Source organism: Rana temporaria, chromosome 3 (assembly GCF_905171775.1).
Source record: "Rana temporaria chromosome 3, aRanTem1.1, whole genome shotgun sequence".
Lineage (NCBI taxonomy): Eukaryota > Metazoa > Chordata > Amphibia > Anura > Ranidae > Rana > Rana temporaria.
The window spans coordinates 377,362,187-377,386,393 of NC_053491.1; the positions used below are offsets into that span (position 1 = coordinate 377,362,187).

The following is a 24,207-nucleotide window of genomic DNA, read 5'->3' on the forward strand; positions in this document are numbered from 1 at the left end:
GCTGCACGATTCTGGCTAAAATGAGAATCGCAATTTTTTTGCTTAGAAGATAGATCATGATTCTCGCTGCGTAACATCATCTTTCACATTCAAACAAAAAAAAAAAAAAAATTAGGCTAACTTTACCGTTTCGTTTTTTTTTTTTTTCTCCATTAAAGTGTATTTTTTCCCCAAAAAAATTATTTGAAAGACCGCTGGGCAAATACAGCGTGACATAAAATATTGCAGAACTTGACATTTTATTCTCTAGCTAAGTAATTTTCCAAGTAATTTTCTAGTAAAAAAATATTGATTTTACCTTAAGAAACAAAATGTCAGAAAAAGATTAATGCCGCATACACACGACCGTTGTTAATGTCATGGAAAAAAAACTACGTTTTTCTCAACGCGATTCTTGTCAAACCTGCCTTGCCAAAAAAATGCTCGAGCAAAGCGCGGTGACATACAACACGTACGACGGAACTATAAAGGGGAAGTTCCATTCGGATGGCGCCACCCTTTGGGCTGCTTTTGCTGATTTCGTGTTAGTAAAAGTTTGGTGAGAGACGATTCGCGCTTTCAGTCTGTTACAGCGTTACGAATGTGCCATCTCCATTACAAACGCTAGTTTTACCAGACCAAGCTCTTCCGTCTCATAACTTTCTTCTGAGCATGCACGTTTGTTAAAGCCTACACACGACCCGTTTTCACGATGTGAAAAACAGCGAGAAAAATTTGAAGCATGTTCTAAATTTTTAATGGGCGATTTTTTCACGTCGAGAAAAATGCTTTGGAGCCTACACACGATCGTTTTTAATGACCAATTTAAAAAAAATTGTCGTGTGTACGCGGCATCAGACTAAGTGGTTAAACTTCCTGCATTTACACACAGAAGTTTGAACCAAGAAGGAAGTTAGTTACAATGTTTCATGTCGTTGAAAACTTGGCAGACTGCCAGATTTTCTCTTTAGAGCCAGTTCACACTTAGGCGGCATGACTTCGGGGGCGACTCCGCAATGACTTCAGAGGCGACCTGCAAAATGACCTCTGTATAGAAGTCAATGCAGGTCGCCCCGAGCCGCCCCCGAAGTCATACAAGAACCTTTTTCTAAGTCGGAGCGACTTACGTCGCTCCCATTAGAACGGTTCTATTGCATAGAATGGGACGCGAGTCGTCAGGCGGCTGAGTCGCCTGACGAGTCGCCCCAGTGTGAACCGGCTCTTACACACACAGAAGTTTATCCCTTTGATCCAAGAAGGAAGTTGGTTACAAATGTTTCCTGTTAAAAACTTGGCAGACTCCCCGGATATTTTCTTTTGACAGCTTTTAAATCTCTCCACTCCTTATATGAAAGAATCAGCAAATTGACCCATGGTGCAGACGAGACGTATGTAAAAGTGCCAACTGCCCACTATTTAAAGGTACGGTGACACGTCCTAAAAGTGTTCAGAAATGATAAAACTCCAACTTTGCGCACTGAATTATGAAGTTACTTTGTGGGCCAAGGTGATAAGAATTGCACACCATATCTACAGATATATCCAAGTGGAAATGGTGTTTACATTCCAGTATAATGGGACCGAATATTGTTTACATGAAGGTAATGGGGCTTTGAATGGACTCGGCAGCAGTGTCCCTGGAAGCGATAAGTCTCGTGGATAGCTCTGCCTGGATGTTGTAGTAAGAAGACAATTATGTCCTTACAAGACGGGATAGAAATAGGAGTGTCACAGCCGTTACAAGGACAAGTCGGAACCTGCACACCGCTGGCTGCCACTTGCAGTTCATCGGATGTCAAAGTGATCATGTCTGGTGGGCAAGACGGGACAAAGCGAGTCCAGGAATACACTAGATCACTATAAAAACATTCATTGCTGCCCCTTTAAATATCCCAAACACCCAACATATCACTATATAGAATGTACTGAGGGGCAATGGCAGGTCAGACTGGAACCTTCAAGGTACTACAAGTCCCAGCATGACCGTCTAGCTGCAGAAATGGGTATGTAGAGATGCAGCTTAAATGTGATTAGAAAGGATTAGTTGGTGTAACAAGGTTTATACACAATATTACTGGAAGGGAATCTCTGGGGAGAAGTCTGATTGTAAGGTCACTGTACTGTCTGCCCTTGTGTAAAGCGCTGTGCAAACTGTCGGAGCTTTATAAAGCCTGAATAATAGTATAACAGACAGGTAGAGGAGCAAAATAGATCTAGATCAGCAGTTGCCAAACTATGGCGCTATGCTTGTTTTGCACTACTCCCTTCCACAGGCACCCAAAACGGGGGCACTACTCCTCCCGCCGGCCCCCAAAACGGGGCCACTACTCCCTTCCACACGCACCCAAAACGGGGGGCACTACTCCTCCCACCGCCACCCAAAACGGGGGGCACTACTCCCTCCACCGGCACTACTCCCTCCACCGGCACCCAAAACGAGGGCACTACTCCCTCCACCGGCACCCAAAACGAGGGCACTACTCCCTCCACCCAAAACGGGGGCACTACTCCCTCCACCCAAAACGGGGGCACTACTCCCTCCACCCAAAACGGGGGCACTACTCCCTCCACCCAAAACGGGGGCACTACTCCCTCCACCGGCACCCAAAACGGGGGCACTACTCCTGGACTTTTGTTTAGAAAGTTTGGAGACTTGTGATTTCTGTTATTATAGGCAGGTAGAGAGAGGTGTAGAATAGATGTAAATTATTATAGGCAGGTAGATGAGAATAGATGTAAATGAGGATAGGCTAGAACAGGGGTAGGCAACCTGTGGCACTCCAGCTGCTGCAGAACTGACAACCCCATCATGCCTCTGGGAGTAATTGTAACTGCCAACCTTGCAATGCCTCATGGGAAATGTAGTTCCACAACAGCTGGAGCGCCAAAGGTTGCCTACCCCATGGCTAGAATGTATCTATACTATGGCGATGGTGCACTCTGAACACAATGTAGGTACCCGGGTACAAGGTGGGCACTTTATGCACTAGTCAGAAGTAGTGCCGACATGCTGGGGGAGGTAGTATGAAGCATACACCTTACTCACAATAGCCCAGATTCAAGAAGCACTTGCGCCCGCGCAACCATAGTTGCGCGGCGCAAGTGCTTACTTGCTCCGGTGTAACGAGTGCTCCTGATTCAGGAACCTCGTTACACCGAATGCAGCCTAGGATGTGACAAACATAAGCCTCCTTATGCCTTCACATCCCAGGCTGCATTCTTGCGTTGGCCGCTAGGGGGCGCGGCCTTTGTGATCGGCGTGTAGTATGCAAATTGCATACTACCACCGATTCACAAAAGTTACGCGGGCCCTGCGTACGCAAGGTACGGAGTTTCCGTACGGCGCCTTTAGCGCAAGGTTGCTCCTGCTATAGCAGGGGCAACCAATGCTAAAGTATAGCTGCGCCTCTCGCTCGCGACGTTCAAATTTCACGTCGTTTACGTAAGTGAACCGTGAATGGCGCTGGACGCCATTCACGTTCACTTACAAGCAAATGACGTCCTTGCGACGTCATTTGCCGCAATGCACGTCGGGAAAGTTTCCCGACGGAGCATGCGTTGTTCGCTCGGCGCGGGAGCGCGCCTAATTTAAATGATTCCCGCCCCCGGCGGGATCATTTACATTAGGCAGCCTTGCGCCCGGCTGCTTAGCATATTGCCCGCGCAATTTACGGAGCAACTGCTCCGTGAATCGCGAGCAAAGCGCAATATTTGCATGGGCGCAGAGAAAAAAATTTGCTCTTTGCCCACGCAAATATTGCGCGATTCTACTTGAATCTGGGCCAATGCTTTTTACCTGGCAGTGAGAACCCATTGGGAGGAATTTAAGACTAGAGCAGTCAGAATCTGCCTGCCATGCACAGCTGCTCCAATCAGCTTCCATCTTTCATTTTCAAAGCTTAACTGAACAAAGATAGACACTGATTGGTTACGATGCAAAGCTGCTCCAGTTTCAGTAAATTGCACCCATTGTTGTATAAGTGCAAAGAGCAAGAGTTTACCCAAGATGATTTTGGTGGGGAACTTTGGCAGCACAATGTAGGCCCCAGTTATGGGGTACAGTGAGAGAAGTACATTGTTTGGTGGGGTACAGGGTAAGAGGTATTCATCTGTCTGTTGTGGGAGCAGTGAGGGGTATCATCCAGCTACTCTACAGTGGAGGGGGGGGGGGGGGGGGGGAGCTCTTGCTCAGCTTGGTGGGGGTACAGCTCCTGCTCACATTGGCCGGGGTACAGCTCCTGCTCACATTGGTGGGGGTACAGGGCGAGGGGTACAGCTCTTGCTCACAGTGGTGGGGTACTATTCAGACTGTTGTGGGGTTCAGGGAGGGCAGTAAATTGTGGGTACAGCACAAAGAATATGGTCCAGGTAATCTGAATCCGGAACAAGAATATGGTTTTGGGGGTCCCGTCTCACACTGGGGTCACACAGGGTGTCCAGATCTAGGATTGGATGGCAGAAGGATTTGGGGGTCCAATCAGGGCAGCAGAGACCAATGAGGAAGAGCAGAGGGACCGCTCACACATGTCACTCCATGGAGTAGGAAGACGCCAGATACTGGAGGACACACAGGATACAGAACACCACAAGACTTGGGGGACCCAGAAAAGTACAACCCGATATTTGGGGTTCAGTCACAGGAATTGCCCTGCAGCCAAAACCAGGGATAGGAGGCTCCTCTGGAGGGGATACAGGCTGAGGGGGACTTCTTTGTAGCAACAATGTAGTGATAAATGGTTGCATTTGGATAATCAATGATACAATGTTACACTGGGGGGGGGGGGTGCAGTAGTGATACAATGTTACACTGGGGGGGGGGGTGCAGTAGTGATACAATGTTACACTGGGGGGGGGGTGCAGTAGTGATACAATGTTACACTGGGGGGGGGGTGCAGTAGTGATACAATGTTACACTGGGGGGGGGTGGTGCAGTAGTGATACAATGTTACACTGGGGGGGGGGTGTAGTAGTGATACAATGTTACACTGGGGGGGTAGTAGTGATACAATGTTACACTGGGGGGGGGGGGGGAGTAGTGATACAATGTTACACTGGGGGGGGGGGTGCAGTAGTGATACAATGTTACACTGGGGGGGGGGGGGGTGTAGTAGTGATACAATGTTACACTGGGGGTAGTAGTGATACAATGTTACACTGGGGGGGCAGTAGTGATACAATGTTACACTGGGGGGGCAGTAGTGATACAATGTTACACTGGGGGGGCAGTAGTGATACAATGTTACACTGGGGGTAGTAGTGATACAATGTTACACTGGGGGGGTGTAGTAGTGATACAATGTTACACTGGGGGGGTGTAGTAGTGATACAATGTTACACTGGGGGGGGGGTAGTAGTGATACAATGTTACACTGGGGGGTAGTAGTGATACAATGTTACACTGGGGGGGTAGTAGTGATACAATGTTACACTGGGGGGGTGTAGTAGTGATACAATATTACACTGAGGGGGGGGGGGGGTGGGGGGGGAAGTTAGCACTGCTCTGATCTCAGGCTGGGGCACAGTGCGGGGAGTACAGATTGGGGGGATGGAGTAGCTCTCACACACTCTCTCTCTCACACACACGGCTCGGAGTTACTCACAGTTGTGGAATCCGCAGTGAGTCCGGATGCTGCTCTCGGCTCTCGGGCTGCACACTGTCCGGGTCGGTGTAATCCTGGAGAGATCCCGGGGACGGAGTGAGTGCGGGGAAAGTTACTTGTAGAAGTTGTGTTGTGTTTTCTCTCTATCTCCGGGCTGTGTGATGGAGGAGGAGATCACTGCGCTCTGTGCTGGACGCACTCTACAGTGTCAATGCGGGAGAGCTAAGCTCCGCCTTCTCTCCGCCCCTGTCACTTAGTGACCCCGCCCTTCCCATGAGACATTCCCGAGAGTGGACAGCCCCGCCTCCTGTAGGCTCGCAGCCCCGCCCACTCTCCCGTTCTCCTTCAGGCTGTAGAAAGTTTTCTCTGCACTCCGCACAGCTTCCAGTGTCCTGATTACCGGAGACGGACCCTCACCGTGCCCCCCGTATACTATCCTTCCTTCCCAATACCTTACATGGTGCTCTTCGTTTTCAAGTGATTGGAGAGCAGAGATTTTCAGTAACTTTTACACGAGAGTCTTTTTTTTTAATGTGACTTTCACATGTTTACTTGTTTGCTGTTCCATATTTTGCATATTCTGCAGCCTAAAATATACCCCCTCTAGTGGTGATCAGTGATTGTGAGCAGAACCCTCTATACCGCCAGTAAAGTCTGCAAGTTACAGTCTGGGGGGTCCTGATCAGTGATGGCACAGGATCTTCTGGTGCCCAGGGCAAAAATGCCAGACTGCCCCCAATACTGGTTTACTGCAAACGAATCAAGGGCATAATTAGAACGTTATCATTTAAATTAGGCTGAATTGCACAGGAACGTGCTCCCGCTTTCTGCTCAATTCCTGTGCAATTCCACGCGCTGCGATTTTTAGCGCATTCATTTAAATCACACAATATGTAATGCATGCGCTACAATTTCAGAAACATACGGCACCAAATTGCATGGCACTGCATGAGATCCAGTGCAGGCAAACGCACTGCCATTGTGATCTGGGCTAGAGGCGTCCTTAGGAATATATATATTTGGAATGCTGCGTGGGAAACACGCATGGAAAAGGATTTCCCGCACCACCTTCTCGTGACCGATCCCTAAATTAATTCAGATCAGAATTGAACTTTCCTGTTAAAATGTGTGATTTATTTTAGTAATTCCAATGCTCCCATCATTTTCTCTTATTCCTGTTTTATCTATGCGGATGCATAAAACACTGTAATTGGCATTTTTTGCAGCAAAGCACATTGAAATGAAAGCAGGAGAAATGCTCATTTGTTAATAGTAACCCCCAGCACTGATGTCAGTGGATGTAATATTACCCCCAGTATTGGTGTCAGTGAATGCAATAATAACCCCCAGCACTGGTATCAGTGGATACAATATTACCCCCAGTATTGGCATTAGTGGATACAATATTACCCCCAGTATTGGCATTAGTGGATACAATATTACCCCCAGTATTGACAGCAGTGGATGCAATATTACCCCCAGCATTGGTGTCAGTGAATGCAATAATAACCCCCAGCATTGATGTCAGTGCATGCAATATTACCCTCAGCATTGGAACCAGTTGATGCAATATTACCCCCAGTATTGGAGTCAGTGGTTGCAATAATAACCCCCAGCATTGGTACCAGTGGATGCAATATTACCCCCAGTATTGGAGTCAGTGGTTGCAATATTTATCCCCAGCATTGGTACCAGTGGATGCAATATTACCCCCAGATTTGGTACCAGTGTATGCAATATTACCCCCAGTATTGGAGTCAGTGGTTGCAAAAATAACCCCCAGCATTGGTACCAGTGGATGCAATATTACCCCCAGTATTGGAGTCAGTGGTTGCAAAAATAACCCCCAGCATTGGTACCAGTGGATGCAATATTACCCCAGCATTGGAACCACTGGATGCAATATTACCCCCAGTATTGGATGCAATAATAATCCCCAGCATTGGTATTAGTGGATGCAATATTACTCCCAGAATTGGTAACAATGTAAGCAATATTACCCCCAGTATTGTCATATCAGTTGATACAATAAAAACCCTCAGCATTGGTACCAGTGGATGCAATATTACATCCCCAGTATTAGAGTCAGTGAATGCAATAATAACCCCCAGCATTGACGACAGTGCATGCAATATTACCCCCAGCATTGGAACCAGTTGATGCAATATTACCCCCAGATTTGGTACCAGTGTATGCAATATTACCCCCAGTATTGGTGTTAGTGGTTGCCATTATAACCCCCAGCATTGGCACCATTGGATGCACTATTACCCCCAGTATTGGAGTCAGTGGTTGAAATAATAATCCCCAGCATTGGTACCAGTGGATGCAGTAATAATCCCCAGTATTGGTACCAGTGGATGTAATGTTACCCCAAATATTGGGGTCAGTGGATTCAGTAATAACCCCCAGCATTGGAACCAGTTGATGCAATATTACCCCCCATGATTGGTAACAATGTAAGCAATATTACCCCCAGTATTGGCATATCAGTATATGCTGTCATTTTTTTTTGTAACTAGTAATGCCGGTGATCAGCGACTTGTAATGGGACTGCGATAGTGCAGTGAGCTATATGACACTAACTGACCAATTGGGGGGGGGGGGGACTGACTAATTGCCACTGACATCACCAGTGACACTAATACAGTGATAACACTACACACTGTCGCTGTACTAATGACACCAGCTTGGAAGCAATTAACATCTAGAGTGATCAAGGGGTTAAATGTGGGCCTAAAAATGTGCAATGTTTTACAACAGATCTCTTTGTTTCTTATCCCTGCTTTGCAGATATAAGAAACAGAGAGCTTGCTCCTCTGTATAGAGCCCTGTGTTGATTGTGACGCAGCCGATCAGCAGAACCCGGCCATTAATCATTACCCAGGATCTGATGACAGACTCCGAATGTGAACAATCACAGCGGGTGTTGGCAGAGGGTGGGGGGTTAACATGTTTGTTATAAAAAAAAAAACAAGACTTTACAATCACTTCAATCTTCACAAGTCTGCATAAATAAATTCCTAAACGTGTCCCAATATACAGCAACAGTGTCATTTAAAAAAAAAAGCTCCACCTTTTATCATTAAAATCCATCCTTTATCTTCAGTCCAGTGACTCTGCCTAGGCTCAGATGAGGTCTTCGGTCTGCTGCAGGCAGAATGAAGCATTTCCTCAGTCTCTCCTTCCCCAGTGATCAGACTGCAATGCTGTAATTTTATATCAAGTCACAAGGTGAGAGGCTGCAGAAGGGGCTGATCTGTGTCAGACATTTTGGGACACAGTCAAGAACGACACAGGAACCAGGATTCCCAGCATCTCAGTCCAGAAAGTAAATGGTGACCCTGGATGATGCCTGAGCAAAGATGGTGCCATCCTCCGGAAAAGAAAAGCAGATGAAGATATTATTAAGGGGAGTACTATAATCTCTGTGGGAGAGAATAAATACCTTGAAGTGTTACACATTACTTGAAGTCAGCATGCATGGACTAAGCATGGAACATACAGTACTGTGCAAAAGTTTTAGGTAGGTGTTGTGACAGGAAGTCAGGTAAATCTGTGGGTGTTGTCACAAACGGGAGATACATTTCTGCCTTGTTTAGACAATACACCAATTGTTATTAGGCGTCGGCTGCAAAAGTAGCCAGGAAAGGTTTAAGGGCGTTGCAAAACTTCAGCTGTTCAGAATGAGGCAATTAAGGCCTCTATAAGTAATCCAGAGGATTACCACTGATATTCTGCATCCGGAGGCTTTCTGAAGTGAAGGAGAGCAGTAGCTGAAAGTCTTCTGAGGGGGTGATTGATTTTTCTGTGTGATAAAAATCAAGAGACTATTGTTTTTCTGCTGTAGGACCAGCAGTGTCTGTCCAGCACTAGGCTGTGCCAGACTCCATAGATAGGTTCCTGTGTGGTGAAGGTAGACGCCCCAAGTGGCCAGGGTTTATTTTATGTTTGATTGTGTTTATGCTGTTTGGATGCTTGCAATTGTTTCCAGCAAGATGGAAGAATAAACCAAAATCTTTGCTTTCAACCGTCTTCGACTGCCTGTCTGTATAAATTCAGTGTGTAGTGAACCCATCCAGGGGATCACACACCCCGCTACCGAGCTAACCCCTTACAGTGTGAAGAAAGTCTGTAGGAATGTTTTCAAAAATATATGTTCATTGTTTATTTTTATCAGTTTATAAAATGCAAAGTGAGTGAACAGAAAAAAATCTTTATTAAATCAATATTTGATGTGACTGCCCTTTGGCCTCAATTCCTAAGCCTCGTACACACGGTACGGTTTTCGGAAGGGGATTATCTGTTGACAGACCGTTGTCCTAAAATCTTACCATTAGTACGCTCCTTTTGGCAATTGTCCAATTTTCTGCCAACAAATGTTGGATGTTGGCTAGTAAATTTTTGCCAGACAACAGCTTCACGTCTGATTTTCGTATGGAGAGTACACAAATCCGTCACTCAAAAGTTGAAAGTACAAACACGCATGCTCGGAATCACTGCTCACCAAACACAAAATTTGCAGAAGGGACCCAAAAGCGTGAAGCTCAAGAGCTGAAATTCCTCGTAGTACGTCACTACGTTCGAGTTTGTGGCACGACAATTTGTGTAACTTTAGTATGCAAGACAAGATCCTGGCACACACCCTTTTGACAAAAATCAGATGCTCGGTTGGCCAACAATCGTACCGTGTGTACAAGGATTTACACTTGCACAATGTCAGGGATTTTGTAGGATTAGAGCAGTGGCGGCTGGTGCTCCAAATTTTTGGGGAAGGCGCAAACAAACTGAAAAAAAAACCCATCAATTGCCGCCACTGTGCCCATTAAACGCAGCCAACGTGCCCATCAAACGCCGCCAGTTTGTCCCCTTAAATGCTGCCAGTTTGTCCTCTCAAATGCAGCCAGTTTGTGCCCCCAATTGCTGCCAGTTTGTGCCCCCAAATGCAGCCAGTTTGTCCCCCTAATTTCAGACAGTTTGTGCCCCCAAATGCAGCCAGTTTGTCCCCCTAATTGCAGCCAGTTTGTGCCCCCAAATGCAGCCAGTTTGTCCCCCTAATTGCAGCCAGTTTGTGCCCCCAAATGCAGCCATGTTTGTCCCCCCTAATTGCAGCCAGTTGTGCCCCCAATTGCAGCCAGTTTGTGCCCCCAATTGTTGCCAGTTTGTGCCCCCAATTGCAGCCGGTTTGTCCCCCCAATTGCAGCCAGTTTGTCCCCCCAATATCCGCCAGTTTGTGCCCCCAATTGCAGCCAGTTTGTGCCCCCAATTGCCACCAGATTATACCCACAATTGCCGCCAGATTATGCCACCAGTTTGTGCCCCCAAATGCCGTCAGTTTGTGCCCCCAATTTCCGCCAGTTTGTGCCCCCAATTGCCGCCAGATTATGCCCCCAATTTCCACCAGTTTGTGCCCCCTAATTCAGCCAGTTACCCACCAGCCCAGCACTTACTTTCCTCGGGTCAGCGCCGTCCTCTCCAGGCCCCCTTAATGTCTTCTCCACCCTCGATGTCGCTTCAGCCAATCAGGTGACCAGTAACCAGACCCGATGCACCTGATTGGCTGAGAGGTGGGACAGTGTTAGGGAAGCGATTCTTTAGAGGAGCAGGATCAATTTTTTTCTTTTGGGGGGGGGGGGGGGTAACATACACTTTAATTTACAGCATCTTTTCACACCTGCATAAAACTTTTGCACAGAACTGTATCTCCTGATAGATCCACTTTACAGAGCGGTCATTTTTCAATCCCCTCTGAGGCTGATGGCTTTGTTAATAGAGACATCCCAGCTGAGCGGATTGCGTTGTACATCAAGTGACAGCTTTTCATCTGGTTGGATCTGCATCTTAGAACACAAAAAAATTCCCTCCATCTATTCTAGGTACCGTCTCCCTCCAGTGACTTTCACTTATTTTTGGTTTCCTGCTTTACCTGAAGACAAAAGGTAAATTCTGCGCTCACACAATGCTGGGGCAGGTCACTCCGAGGTTGCAGAAGTTTGCTTCATAGATGAACTTTAATCTGTTTATATTTTCTTTCCTGGTTCTTTTTTTTCCCCCTCATCACCATACTAATAATCTTTTTTAAATATAATATTTCCGTTTTCATTACATATGCTATTTTAGACTGATGATGTTATCACTGTGTCTCTGTGCTTCTCTATGTAATGGATAGCTAGTAGGAGGACCAACAGATTTATGTACATAGCCTCCTGAAAACATCACAGCACCCTGTCTCAGTAGTAGTACACAAACCCTCGGCTCTGATGCAAGCAGTGGGCTGACTCTTGAAGGAGTTAGGCAAATATCACAATGCCTTGATAGATGGATCCCAGTTTGGATGAGTGGGCACTCTCAGGCAGGCTGCACCCTAGGCAGTGCCAGGACAAGGTCATCCAGCACCCAGGGCAAAGATGCCAAACTACTCCCCTGTTTGTGATGTCCAGGGTATTATGAATAGACAGGGACAGATAGGGTAGGAACCTCGAGGCCGCGACCTGGGTTCAGCTGCATCGAAAGCCATCCTCACCACTAGAGGCTCTGGGGAAAACCTGCTGGACCTTAGACTCCGCGCGCCCTGGGGTGGGGAATCTTAGATTGAAACAGGGACAGATTAAAATAGATTAAAATAGACATTTCAAGGGGGGACCCAGCAGTTACTCACTTGTTAAAATCACTGCCGCTGTCACTGCTCCTGTCAGCTTTGCAACAGAAGGAAGGTGCCCCCATCCCTACAGTAAACCATTGCGCCCAGGGCAACCGTCTCTCCTGCCTTCCCCTTGTTCTGGCCCTGATTCCAGGTCATGCTGATCCTCCATAATTGAAAGAACTAAAATCCAATTTATGAAAGGGGCAGGCCAGGAGCGGTTAGGCTGAGGAGGAAAGATTTATATGATGCTGGAGGTCCTGCAGCCAGGAAAAGAGATGGGCTTTGTCTGATTAGTTGCAGCCTCTAATGCACATTGTGAGAAGCTCAGAGTGTGCAGTGAAATCAAAGTAAACAATTTCAGTACAGATCAAGGGTCTGTACAACTGGGGAAGGCTGGAGGTCAGCTTCAACCCTTCGCCAACCTATCCAAAATGAAGGCCTCTTGAGCCCTTTAGGGAAAGAGAGCCTTGACTGATGGGGGCATGGCCAGGTACTGGACAAGGCGGTGGTCACGGAAGGATTGGCTAGTTGGGGGATGGGTTGGGCCTGAGCTCAGATAAAAGGGATCGCCCCAGGGAATTCTGGGTCTTTTTGGAAGCGCGCTGGGAAGAGCTGCCTACCCTTCCACCCCTTTTTTGTTATGGTATGTCACAGCTTGCTGCGGTTTTCTTGACCTTGCCAGCAGAAAATGCCCGTAGCGGGCCATGCCCTTTATGGACACCGGAAGTAGGCGGCCTGTCCAGCACTTATGGTAAGGACAGCCCCCCCCCCCCCTTTTGGAATTGTGCTCACAGTACAACTGTGACTGGCACTGGTTATAAAATGTTGAATGTTGAAAACGTTATGTTTGCTTTAATAAAGCTGTGGCCTTGCCCTTTCCAACTTAATGGTTGTAAAAGTGTTTATTTATTGGGATGAAGGGGCAAGGAGGAAGGTTTATGTACAGAATTTTGTAGTAAAGGGTACCTGGGATCATTGCGCCTCAGCAGTCAAGAAAATTTGCTTTTTTAATCCTTTAAAAAATAGTATTAATATATTATAAAAAAAAATAATAATAATTTTGATGCTGGAAATGGTCCATTTCTAAAACCGCCCTTTCTGTTTGTCCGCTGTGGATGGAAGTCATCTGTCCTCCATCACCTAACAAGACCTCCAGTTAAATCAATTCTTCACCTCTTTGATTGGAAAAGTCAGCGCCAATTTCTTCTCCTCCGAGAGGCCGGGGCTGAAGAGGCCGCCAAGTGCCGTCTCTCCAATGCGCCTAATTTGTAGGTCCCGGCAGTCTGGGAGTTTGCGACTCCCCCCACCGAGAGGCAGATTGGATGACCGCTTTTAGATAATTGAGGAGCTGACTGTCTTTCACGTATTGGCAAGCGGACGCTGAAAAGACTCTTCCTTTTATTTATTTTTAATACTATTTTCTCTCTGCATCTTCTATAATTGGGTTACCTAGGGGGAAAAGGCATTCACCTATTTAGAGCCCGGCGAGGGGAATGGCGAGGAGCAAAAAAAAATTTTCTACTAAGTAAGAAGAGACCAAATGTAATGTTTACCAGGTTTATTTCAAGTGAACCTGTCCTTGGGAGAGATAAAATGAAATTCATTAACCACTTCAGCCCCGGTGCCAATTCTGACACTCCTCATTTATGTAAAAATCGACATTGTTTTGCTAGACAATTGCTTAGAACCCCCAAACATTATATTTTTTAAGCAGTCTACCTGACCTTGGCTCGTATAAAAAGAGCCCCTAATTTTCCACTTCTTAATAAGTGATTAACAGTACTCAAGGCTTTTGATGTCTTTGTATATCCTTTTCCATCTTTGTAAAGTTTCATTACCTTGTTACGCAGGTCTTTTGACTGTTCTTTTCTACCTCATCATGGCTCAGTTTCTAGCCTGCTTAGTACATCCATGTGAGAGCTAACAAACTCATTGACTATTTATACACAGACAGTAATTGTGATTTAAATATCTACAAATGTGGGAAATAAACCTTTAATTGCCATTTTAACTTCTGTGTGCCACCTTCTGTGTCTGTACCAAGGCCGAACATTCCAGGGTATGTAAACTTTTTGTTAAGGCCATTTGGATGATTTCTGTTATCATTAAAAGGAATCCAAAAAACGATGTTATAAGAAATGGCTTCATGTGATGGCCATCCTTAAATAAAAAAATAGTTTTTTGGCATGATCAGTCATATTTTCAATATTAATGTCAAAATTTCACAAATAAATATATATATATATATATATATATATATATATATATATATATAGTATAAAAGTGCAATTTCCTTGATGGATTCTTATTAGACCAAAAAAAGACATGCCATTGTATAACAAAAAAGAAAAAAGTGGCAATAAAACAACACAAGAACAAGAAAAAATAGTTCTCTTTTTTTTGTTGTTGTTGTTGTTTTTGTGTTGTTTTGTTTTACTGCCTTTAATAAGAACACATTTTTTTTTATTTGTTTTTACACTTCTCAATTCAAAGATGGTGTGTGTCCTTTTTGGTTCCAATATAAACGCATCACGGTATTTGTGTATTTTGTGTATATATATATATATATATATATATATTTAACTTTTAACACATTTTAATGAATTTTTGTACTTCATTGTCAGTTTTAGTCCAATTAAAGCAGGGGTCCGCCTAAAAAAAAAATATTAATTACAAATACTGCAGCTGATGACTTTTAATAAATGGACAATTACCTGTCCGGGGTGTCCGCGATGTCGGCAGCCAAAGCCGATCAATCGCTCGGCTCTTAGCTGCTGCCACCGCCATCCTTGGTGCGGGAATCAGGAAGTGAAGTCTTGCGGCTTCACTTCCTGGTTCCCTACTGCGCATGTGTAAGTCGCGCTGCGTGTTCTTACTGGTCCCTGCTGTCTTCTGAGACCTGTGTGTCTCCCAGAAGACAGCGAGGGAGGAAAGTGTAGGCGCAGGAAGTGGCGTAGGTCGTCTCGATCACCGAGGTTATCTATGCCCGGAAGTGGGAGCAAATACCTGTATTACACAGGTATCTGCTCCCTCCTTCCCCCTGAAAGGTGCCAAATGTGAGGGGTGGGGGGATTGCAAAAAGTGGAAGTTCCATTTTTGGCTGGAACTCCACTTTAAGGAGGAGTGCTGAGCCCCTGAAACGCGTAGGCTGTTGCAAAATAAAATCTTTAAAAGGACTATACAAGCTGGTGTGACATTCCCATCTTTTCAAAATGTTGATAGTCTCAGGAGAAAGCAAGAGAGTGTGTCTATGGGCCATATCCTCAAAAGAGATACGACGGCGTATCTACTGATACGCCGTCGTATCCCTGTTTCTATCTTTGGAACTGATCCACAGAATCAGTTTCCAAGAGATAGACAGAAGATTCGGCATGTGTAAGGGACTTACACTGCCGGATCTTAGGATGCAAAGATCTTAGGATGTACCGCATCCGCCGCTGGGGCCATTTCGCGTCGAAATGCTGCCTCGGGTATGCAAATTAGCACTTACGGAGATCCACAAAGCTTTTCAGCTTCGTTTTTTCTCCGTAAGTATTAAGTTGCATGTGTAAAATTAGGGCTGCTTTTACAAAGTGTAAACTGTTTACACCTTGTAAAAGCAGACCCTTTTGTCCAGCGACGCGTTTTTTTTTTGTTTTAAAAAAATATTTTCCCGCCGTATCTTTTTTTTTCCCCGATGCAACTTTATTGACCCGTCGCGATCCACAAAGCTCGTCGGGAAAATGACGTCACGAGCATGCGCAGTACGGCCGGCGCGGGAGCGCGCCTAATTTAAATGGGAATCGCCCCCAGTTGAAGAGGAACGCCTTGCGCCGGCCGGATTTAAGTTACACCGCTCAAAATTTCTAGGTAAGTGCTTTGTGGATCGGGCACTTAGTTAGAGATTTTGCGGCGGTGTAACTTAAATGGCAAAAGTTACGTTGCGCCGGGTTTTTGAGGATTAGGCCCTATGTTCCTAAATACAGAATGAACGTAGCCACCCTCTAACAGGAAGTCAGATCACAGCATAGAAAAAAAAAGTTGCTTGGGAATTTGGATGAGACAGAGCAATAGAAGGGAATTTTTTGAGTTAAGAATACATACTTGAAAATATTTTTTTCAACCAGAGTTTAGTGTCACTAAAGGGTCATTCCACCTAAAACTGAATTAACAAAAGTCCATGTTTGGAAGATGCTGGAGAGTTAAAGCTGAACTCCAACCAGATATAAAAGAGAGATGAGCTCATGACTGCTGCTGTGTGTCCGATCGCTCCTTTCTCATGACAGTGGGCGGCGGTGTTATCAGGACACTCCCATACACATTACATAGTGTCTGCCCATTCCATGTATGACTGTCCTGGCTGTATCCACCCAAAAGTGAGAAATCCATTGTTGGTGATGGAGGGTGAAGAAGCGGCTCTGGTGTGTGATGCACAATAAGACGTCTACGCACACTTCGCTCCCTCTTATCAGTCAGTTTTCAAAGCTTCTTTATTGTTGCCATTGGTGTAAAAAATACAATTTTGATTGTCGTGTGAAACAAATTAATTTGTAAATCGCTTTTCATAACGGGAATGAAGATCGAGTTTAGCGGAAGAAAGCACATTTTGGGGTTTCTGTGGAAACGGGAAGACTTTTTTTTTTTTTTAAGTATTGTAGGATTTTCTGCTGCGAGTGAAATGACTGCGGCGGTAACAAAAGACGGTGATTCACCAGGGCCGCGCAGTGCAGGAGAGGGGCGAGCGCCTGTGTCATTAATGAGAGCACGGCTACGCTCTGCCTTAACTCTTTCCTACAGACACGACTGCTATGGTCCATCTATCTATCTATCTATCTATCCATCTATCTATCTATCTATCTATCCATCTATTTAACTTTTATCTATCTATCTATCTATCTATCTATCTATCTATCTATCTATCTATCTATCTATCCATCTATTTCACTTCTATCTATCTATCTATCTATCTATCTATCTATCTATCTATCTATCTATCCATCTATTTCACTTCTATCTATCTATCTATCTATCTATCTATCTATCTATCTATCGATCTATCTATCGATCTATCATTGATCTGTCTATCCATCTATTTCTCTTCTATCTACCTATCTACCTACCTATCTATCTATCTATATATTTCTCTATTATCTATCAATCTATCTATTTCTCTATTATCTATCGATTTATCTACAGTATCTCACAAAAGTTAGTACACCCCTCACATTTTTGTACAAATATTATTATATCTTTTCATGTGACAACACCGAAGAAATTACACTTTGCTACAATGTAAAAGTGTACAACTTGTATAAAGTCCGTTACACACGATCGGATATTCCAACAACAACTGTCCAATGGAAGTGTTTTGTCAGATAATCCAACCGTCTGTATGCTCCATCAGACAATTGTTGTCGGAAATTTCCGACAACAGATGTTGGATGGTCATGCTCTCAAATTGTCCGACAACAAATGTGTTCCGTCGAATAAATTCGTCGGACTAAAATCCAAAGTACAAACATGCATGCTCCCAACCAATGCTAAACATCAGACAACAATAGCAGAAGTTGCCCAAAGGGTCGTGAATGTTTGCTGAAAAAGTTTTGCTGTCTGTGTGCAGAACAAGTTCACGGCCAACACCCTTCGGACAAAAATCCACAGATTTGTTCCGATGGAAGTCCGATCATGTGCATGAGGCTTTACAGTGTAAATTTGCGGTCCCCTCAAAAAAAATCAACACACAGCCATTAATGTCTAAACTGCTGGCAACAAAAGTGAGTACACCCCATAAGTGAAAATGTCCAAATTGGGCCCAAAGTGTCAATATTTTATGTTGCAGCACTGCCTTAACCCTCTTGGGCATGGAGTTCACCAGGTTGCCGCTGAAGTCCTCTTCCACTCCTCCATGACGACATCATAGAGCTGGTGGATGTTAGAGACCTTGCGTTTAAAAAGGATGCTCAATAGGGTTTAGGTCTGTAGACATGCTTGGCCAGTCCATCACCTTTACCCTCAGCTTCTTTAGCAAGGTAGTGGTTGTCTTGGAGGTGTGTTTGGGGTCATTATCATGTTGGAATATGGCCCTGCGGCCCAGTCTCCAAAAGGAGGGGCTCATGCTCTGCTTCAGTATGTCACAGTACATGTTGGCATTCATGGTTCCCTCAATGAACTGTAGCTCCCCAGTGCCGGTAGCACTCATGCAGCCCCAGACCATGACACTCCCACCACCATGCGTTACTGTAGGCAAGACACACTTGTCTTTGTACTCCTCACCTGGTTGCCGCCACACACGCTTGACATCTGAACCAAATACGTTTATCTTGGTCTCATGAGACCACAGGACACGGTTGCAGTAATCCATGTTCTTAGTCTGCTTGTCTTCAGCAAACTGTTTGCGGCCTTTCTTGTACATCATCTTTAGAAGAGGCTTCCTTCTGGGATGACAGCCATGCAGACCAATTTGATTCGGTGTGCAGTGTATGGTCTGAGCACTGACAGGCTGACCCCTCCACCCCTTCAACCTCTGCAGCAATGCTGGCAGCCCTCACACGTCTATTTCCCAAAGACAACCTCTGGATATGATGCTGAGCTTGTGCACTCAAGTTCTTTGGTCGACCATGGTGAGGCCTATTCTGAGATGAACCTGTCCTGTTAAACCGCTGTATGGTCTTGGCCATCGTGCTGCAGCTCAGTTTCAGGGTCTTGGCAATCTTATAGCCTAGGCCATCTATATGTAGAGCAACAATTCTTTTTTTTTTCAGATCCTCAGAGAGTTATTTGCCATGAGGTGCCATGTTGAACTTCCAGTGACCAGTATGAGAGAGTGAGAGCGATAACACCAAATTTAACACACCTGCTCCCAATTCACACCTGACACCTTGTAACACTAACAAGTCACATGACACTGGGGGGCTGCTAATTGGGCCCAATTTGGAAATTTTCACTTAGGGGTGTACTCACTTTTGTTGCCAGCGGTTTAGACATTAATGGCTGTGTGTTGAGTTATTTTGAGGGGACAGCAAATTTACACTGTTATACAAGCTGTACACTCACTACTTTACATTATAGCAAAGTGTCATTTCTTCAGTGTTGTCACATGAAAAGATATAATAAAATATTTACAAAAATGTGAGGGGTGTACTCACTTTTGTGAGCTATTGGGGGGAATTTACTAAAACTGGAGCACTCAGAATCATGTGCAGCTGTGCATGGCAGCCAATCAGCTTCTAACTTCAGCTTATTCAATTAAGCTTTGACAATAAAACCTGGAAGCTGATTGGTTTCAATGCACAGCTGCACCAGATTTCACACTCTCCAGGTTTAGTAACCCCCCCCCCCCCCCCCAAAGTCTGTTTGTCTTTAGTAAATCAACCCCACTGTAGCTCTCTATCATGGATCTAACTTCCAGCTTCTCCCACCAGCCATAATCTGCCTGCACTGTATAGAGCAGGCATGTCCAAAGCTTCGGCCCGCGGGCCAATTGTGGCCCCCGTTCCAGTGTAATGTGGCCCCCCTGGTAATTTGGATATATATATCTTTTGTGGCCCCCAGGGCTGTATTTTTAGACGCTTCCTCGGAGGGGACGAGGAGTGCCGTCAAATTACATACAGGAGAATCTCCTGTTTATGTGGCGGCATCGTTAATAGGAAGTCCCGTATCCTGGGCTGCCATTGGACGACTCTGTCTATCATAGGAGGCGGGACATTGTATTAAATAAGCTGCTATGTAAACATGAGGTTCTCCTGTATGTAATCTGTTGGAACTTGTTCCGCCCTCCCCCCTCATCCCCTCCGAGGCTGCAGATGGGCATCGATCAGGCTGCACTGGTGGCAATGGTGAGGCTGCAGATGGACATTGATCAGGCTGCACTGGTGGCAATGGTGAGGCTGCATTCATGGCAATGGTTGAGGCTGCATTCGTGGCAATGGTGAGGCTGCATTCATGGCAATGGTGAGGCTGCATTCGTGGCAATGGAGAGGCTGCAGATGGGCACTGACGCTTATTTTGCTTCAAAGCTGTTTATTTAAAATGTAAGTTTTTTTCCTGAAACTTCACTCCTAAAGTGAAGGTGCGTGTTATACGCCGATAAATATGGTATATCCAAATAACACTCCCAAGCTCATCCTTAGTCCTGAGCAGCACTCAGCGGCAGGGATTCGTTGGGGCCACAAATAAGATATATATATATATATATATGTATCCAAATAACATACCCAACCTCATCTCTTCACCACACACAACCACAAAGACAAGAGAATTCTTGTTGGGCAGTGTAGTGCTCAGATGAACACACTTAGACTGACTTTTAATGGTTCAAAAAATGTCATGCAAAATGGTCGGCCCTCACGCATGGTCACTTCATCAAATCTGGCCCTCTTTAAAAAAAGATTTGGGGTTTGGACACCCCCTGGTATAGAGGACCACAAAGGCCCAGTGATGACATCTCTGGGCATAAAATAATGTAATCAATTAAAAGAACTTTATTTAACCTCTTAAGGACTGCCTAATGCGGTTCTAGAAGAACAGCGGGCCCTTGAAGAACAGCAGGCCCTTAAAGAACAGTGGGCCCGTGAAGAACAGCAGGCCCGTGAAGAACAGCGGGCCCTAGAAGAACAGCGGCCCCTTGAAGAACAGCGGGCCCTTAAAGAACAGCCGGCCCTAGAAGAACAGCAGGCCCTAGAAGAACAGCAGGCCCTAGAAGAAGAGGGGGCCATGAAGAACAGCGGGCCCTTAAGGAACAGTGGGCCCTTGAAGAACAGCGGGCCCTAGAAGAACAGCGGGCCCTTGAAGAACAGCAGGCCCTAAAAACAGTGGGCCCTTGAAGAACAGCGGGCCCTAGAAGAACAGTGGGCCCTAGAAGAACAGTGGGCCCTAGAAGAACAGCGGGCCCTTAAAGAACAGCGGGCCCTTGAAGAACAGCAGGCCCTAGAAGAACAGTGGCCCTTGAAGAAGGGCTTCTACATCAGCAGAATGGCACAGGCACGTACCTGTACATCGCCTTTAAGAGTCCAGCTGTGGGTTGCGTGTGCACCGCCGGCAGCACGCTCGTGACCCAGTCCGAAGCTCCGTGACCGCACCCGTGGGACCCACGGACCCGAATGCGCTCGGTGTCACGCGATCGGGTCACAGGAGCTGAAGAACGGAGAGAGGTGTGTAAACACATCTTCCCCATTCTTCTCTGTGGCAGTGTCACTGATCGTCTGTTCCCTGATATAGGGAACCATGATCAGTGACATCACGCCTACAGCCATGCCCCCCTACAGTAAGAATCACTCCCTTAGGGAACCCTTTAGCGCCACCTAGTGGTTAACACCTTCACTGCCATTGTCATTTTCACAGTAATCAGTGCATTTTTATAGCACTTTTCGCTTTGAAAATCACAATGATCCCTAAAATGTGTCAAAAGTTTCTGATGTGTCCGCCACAATGTCGCAGTCACGAAAAAATCGATGATCGCCGCAATTACTAGTAAAAAAAAAAATATTTTGTAAACGTTATAACTTTTGCACAAACCAATCAATAAACGCTTATTGCGATTTTTTTTTACCAAAAATAAGTAGAAGAATACGTATCGGCCTAAACTGAGGAAAAACAATTTTTTTATATATTTTTTTATATATTTTTGGGGGATATTTTTTATAGCTAAAAGTAAAAAATATTGCATTTTTTTTTCAAAATTTTCGCTCTATTTTTGTTTATAGCGCAAAAAATAAAAACCGCAGATGTGATTAAATACCACCAAAAGAAATCTCTATTTGTGGGAAAAAAAGGACGCCAATTTTGTTTGGGAGCCACGTCGCACGACTGCGCAAATGTCAGTTAAAGCGACGCAGTGCGGAATCACAAAAAGGGGCAAGGTCCTTAACCTGCATAATGGTCCGGGTCTTAAGTGGTTTACCTGCATAATTGTCCGGGTCTTAAGTGGTTAGAAATGTCACTAGTATGTTGATGAGGTGAAGGGAGGAACCAGGAAAGGAAAAGAATAAGCAGATTTAACTTTATGAGGTGAAGTTTGGTGAACGGCCTTCACAAATACTAAACAGGCCGGGGTTTTATCGAAATGTTGCAGAGAAATACCTTTTTATTTTGTAAAGATTTATCATAAATTTGTGGTCTTCAAATAAAAATGAAATAATGTTGCCCAATGCTGGCAGTCAGTGATGCGCAGAACTTTTGTTTCATTGCCATGCAAAGCTAATCCTTTCCCTCAGTCAGTAAGCATTTCTGGAGGAGAGTTAATTATTATTTATCAAGTCAGAATCTGAGGAGGGAGCTGACAGCATAGAAATGGTTTGTGATTTTCCCAAACTGAAAATGCTGATACGACAGCGGAGGGTCTGAGATGTATTCCTGTATGATATCTACTAAGCGACTCCAGGCCTTTGTAATACAAGTGACTACTCCATTGTGCTGCTGAATCACACCGCTGACTGGTCTTTGATTTGGTAACAAGTGACGCTGAGCCCAGGTTCACACTGAGCTGCGGGAGTGAAGCCGTGCGAGTTTAGCTGATTTCACTCCCGCTTGTCAGTCCCGATTTTAGCCGCGATTACATAGACATCTGTGCAGTTTCTGCACAGATGTCAATGTAATTCGCGGGCCGAATTCGCAAAAAGTAGTACAGAAACGGCTTTTTGAAATCAGTGTAGTTTAGGATTAGGACGGTGCCATTGCTGGAAATTTGCCGCCGATTTGACATGTCAGATCGCATGTCAAAATGCACCAGTGTGAACCAGGGCTTAAAGCAGAACCTCAAACTTCCAACGATCGGGTGATTACACCCCCTGCCAGGCTCTGTCATCTTCCCACCGGGTATTGGGTATTCCACCTCTTGATTGGCTGGCAGGGGATGATGTCATCCTGCACATGCGCACAAAAGTCAGTTGTTTCGGCAAAGCCAATGTGTGCCGGGAATGCACAGTGGGCTGAGGGTAGGTGTGCATTCGAGAGAAAGCTGCCAGCAGGCAGGTAAGTTTGTATTATTGCAGAAGAGGCATCATGGGGCTGAGTTACTAAAGGCAAATGGACGGTGCACTTTGCAAAGTTGCTGCAGAGGTAAATGAGTTTAAGATTTCCTTTGCAAAATATACCCAATCATGTGCAAAGAAAAAAAACAGCATGTTTGCTTGCACATGATTGGATGATGGAAATCAGCAGAGCTTCTGCTCATTTACTAAGCTCTGAAGCAACCGCAATACCGTATTTATCGGCGTATACCGCACACTGTTTCCACCTTGAAATCAGGGGGAAATCGTGGGTGCGCGATATATGCCGATCCCCGCTGTCTCCGACATTGTCCGAGCCGAGTGTACTGCGCACTCGGCTAGGCTCGGCCACGCTCGTCTCCGCCTGCAGCCACGCGAGAGGAGCCAAGAGAAGCCGAGTGCGCAGGAAATCAGGCTCTGCACAGCGCGCCAAATTCAAACACACGACGCTGCAACTACGCAGACACCCACAAGACTCGACGGCCCCCCCCCGCAGACGGACACCCACAAGACTCGACAGACCCCGCCGCAGACGGACACCCACAAGACTCGACGGACCCAGCCGCAGACGGACACCCACAAGGCTCGACGGACCCCCCGCAAGGCTGCAGACGGACGCCGGACAAGGCCGCCGATGGACGCAAGACATCCAAAATGTACGTTTTTTCCCTAAACTTCCCTTCTCAGCTTGGGGTGCGCGATATACGCCGGCGCGCGGTATATGCCGATAAATACGGTATTTAGATTTAGTTCCACTTTAAGGCTGAACTCTGCACAAACTGCTAAATAGTTGAAATACACACATGTGAACTGTTTTATCTGCTAAAAGATTTGTGATTCCGCCTGGCCACTTTTGTAAATGCATACAACTCTGCCAGACAGCACAGCCAGGAAGGTAACAGTTATGCCGCGTACACACGCCTGGAATTTCCGACAACAAAAATTTGAGAGCTGGTTTAACAAGCAACCAACAACATAATCCGTTCTCGTAAATTCCGATCGTGTGTGGACAATTCCAATG

At 45.6% G+C, this 24,207-nt stretch overlaps 1 protein-coding gene across 2 annotated transcripts in view; it reads right to left on the reverse strand.

The window, feature by feature from the left end:
• Positions 1-5,830, reverse strand: part of RASSF8 (Ras association domain family member 8) — a 99,367-nt gene extending 93,537 nt beyond the window's left edge. The window contains exon 1 of one of the 2 annotated variants that reach the window (XM_040345611.1): positions 5,580-5,830. The gene's annotated coding sequence lies outside the window, so the exon portion shown is untranslated. The remainder of the gene's footprint in view (positions 1-5,579) is intronic. The other variant, XM_040345610.1, reaches the window with a different exon arrangement.
• Between the last annotated feature and the right edge of the window lie 18,377 nt (positions 5,831-24,207).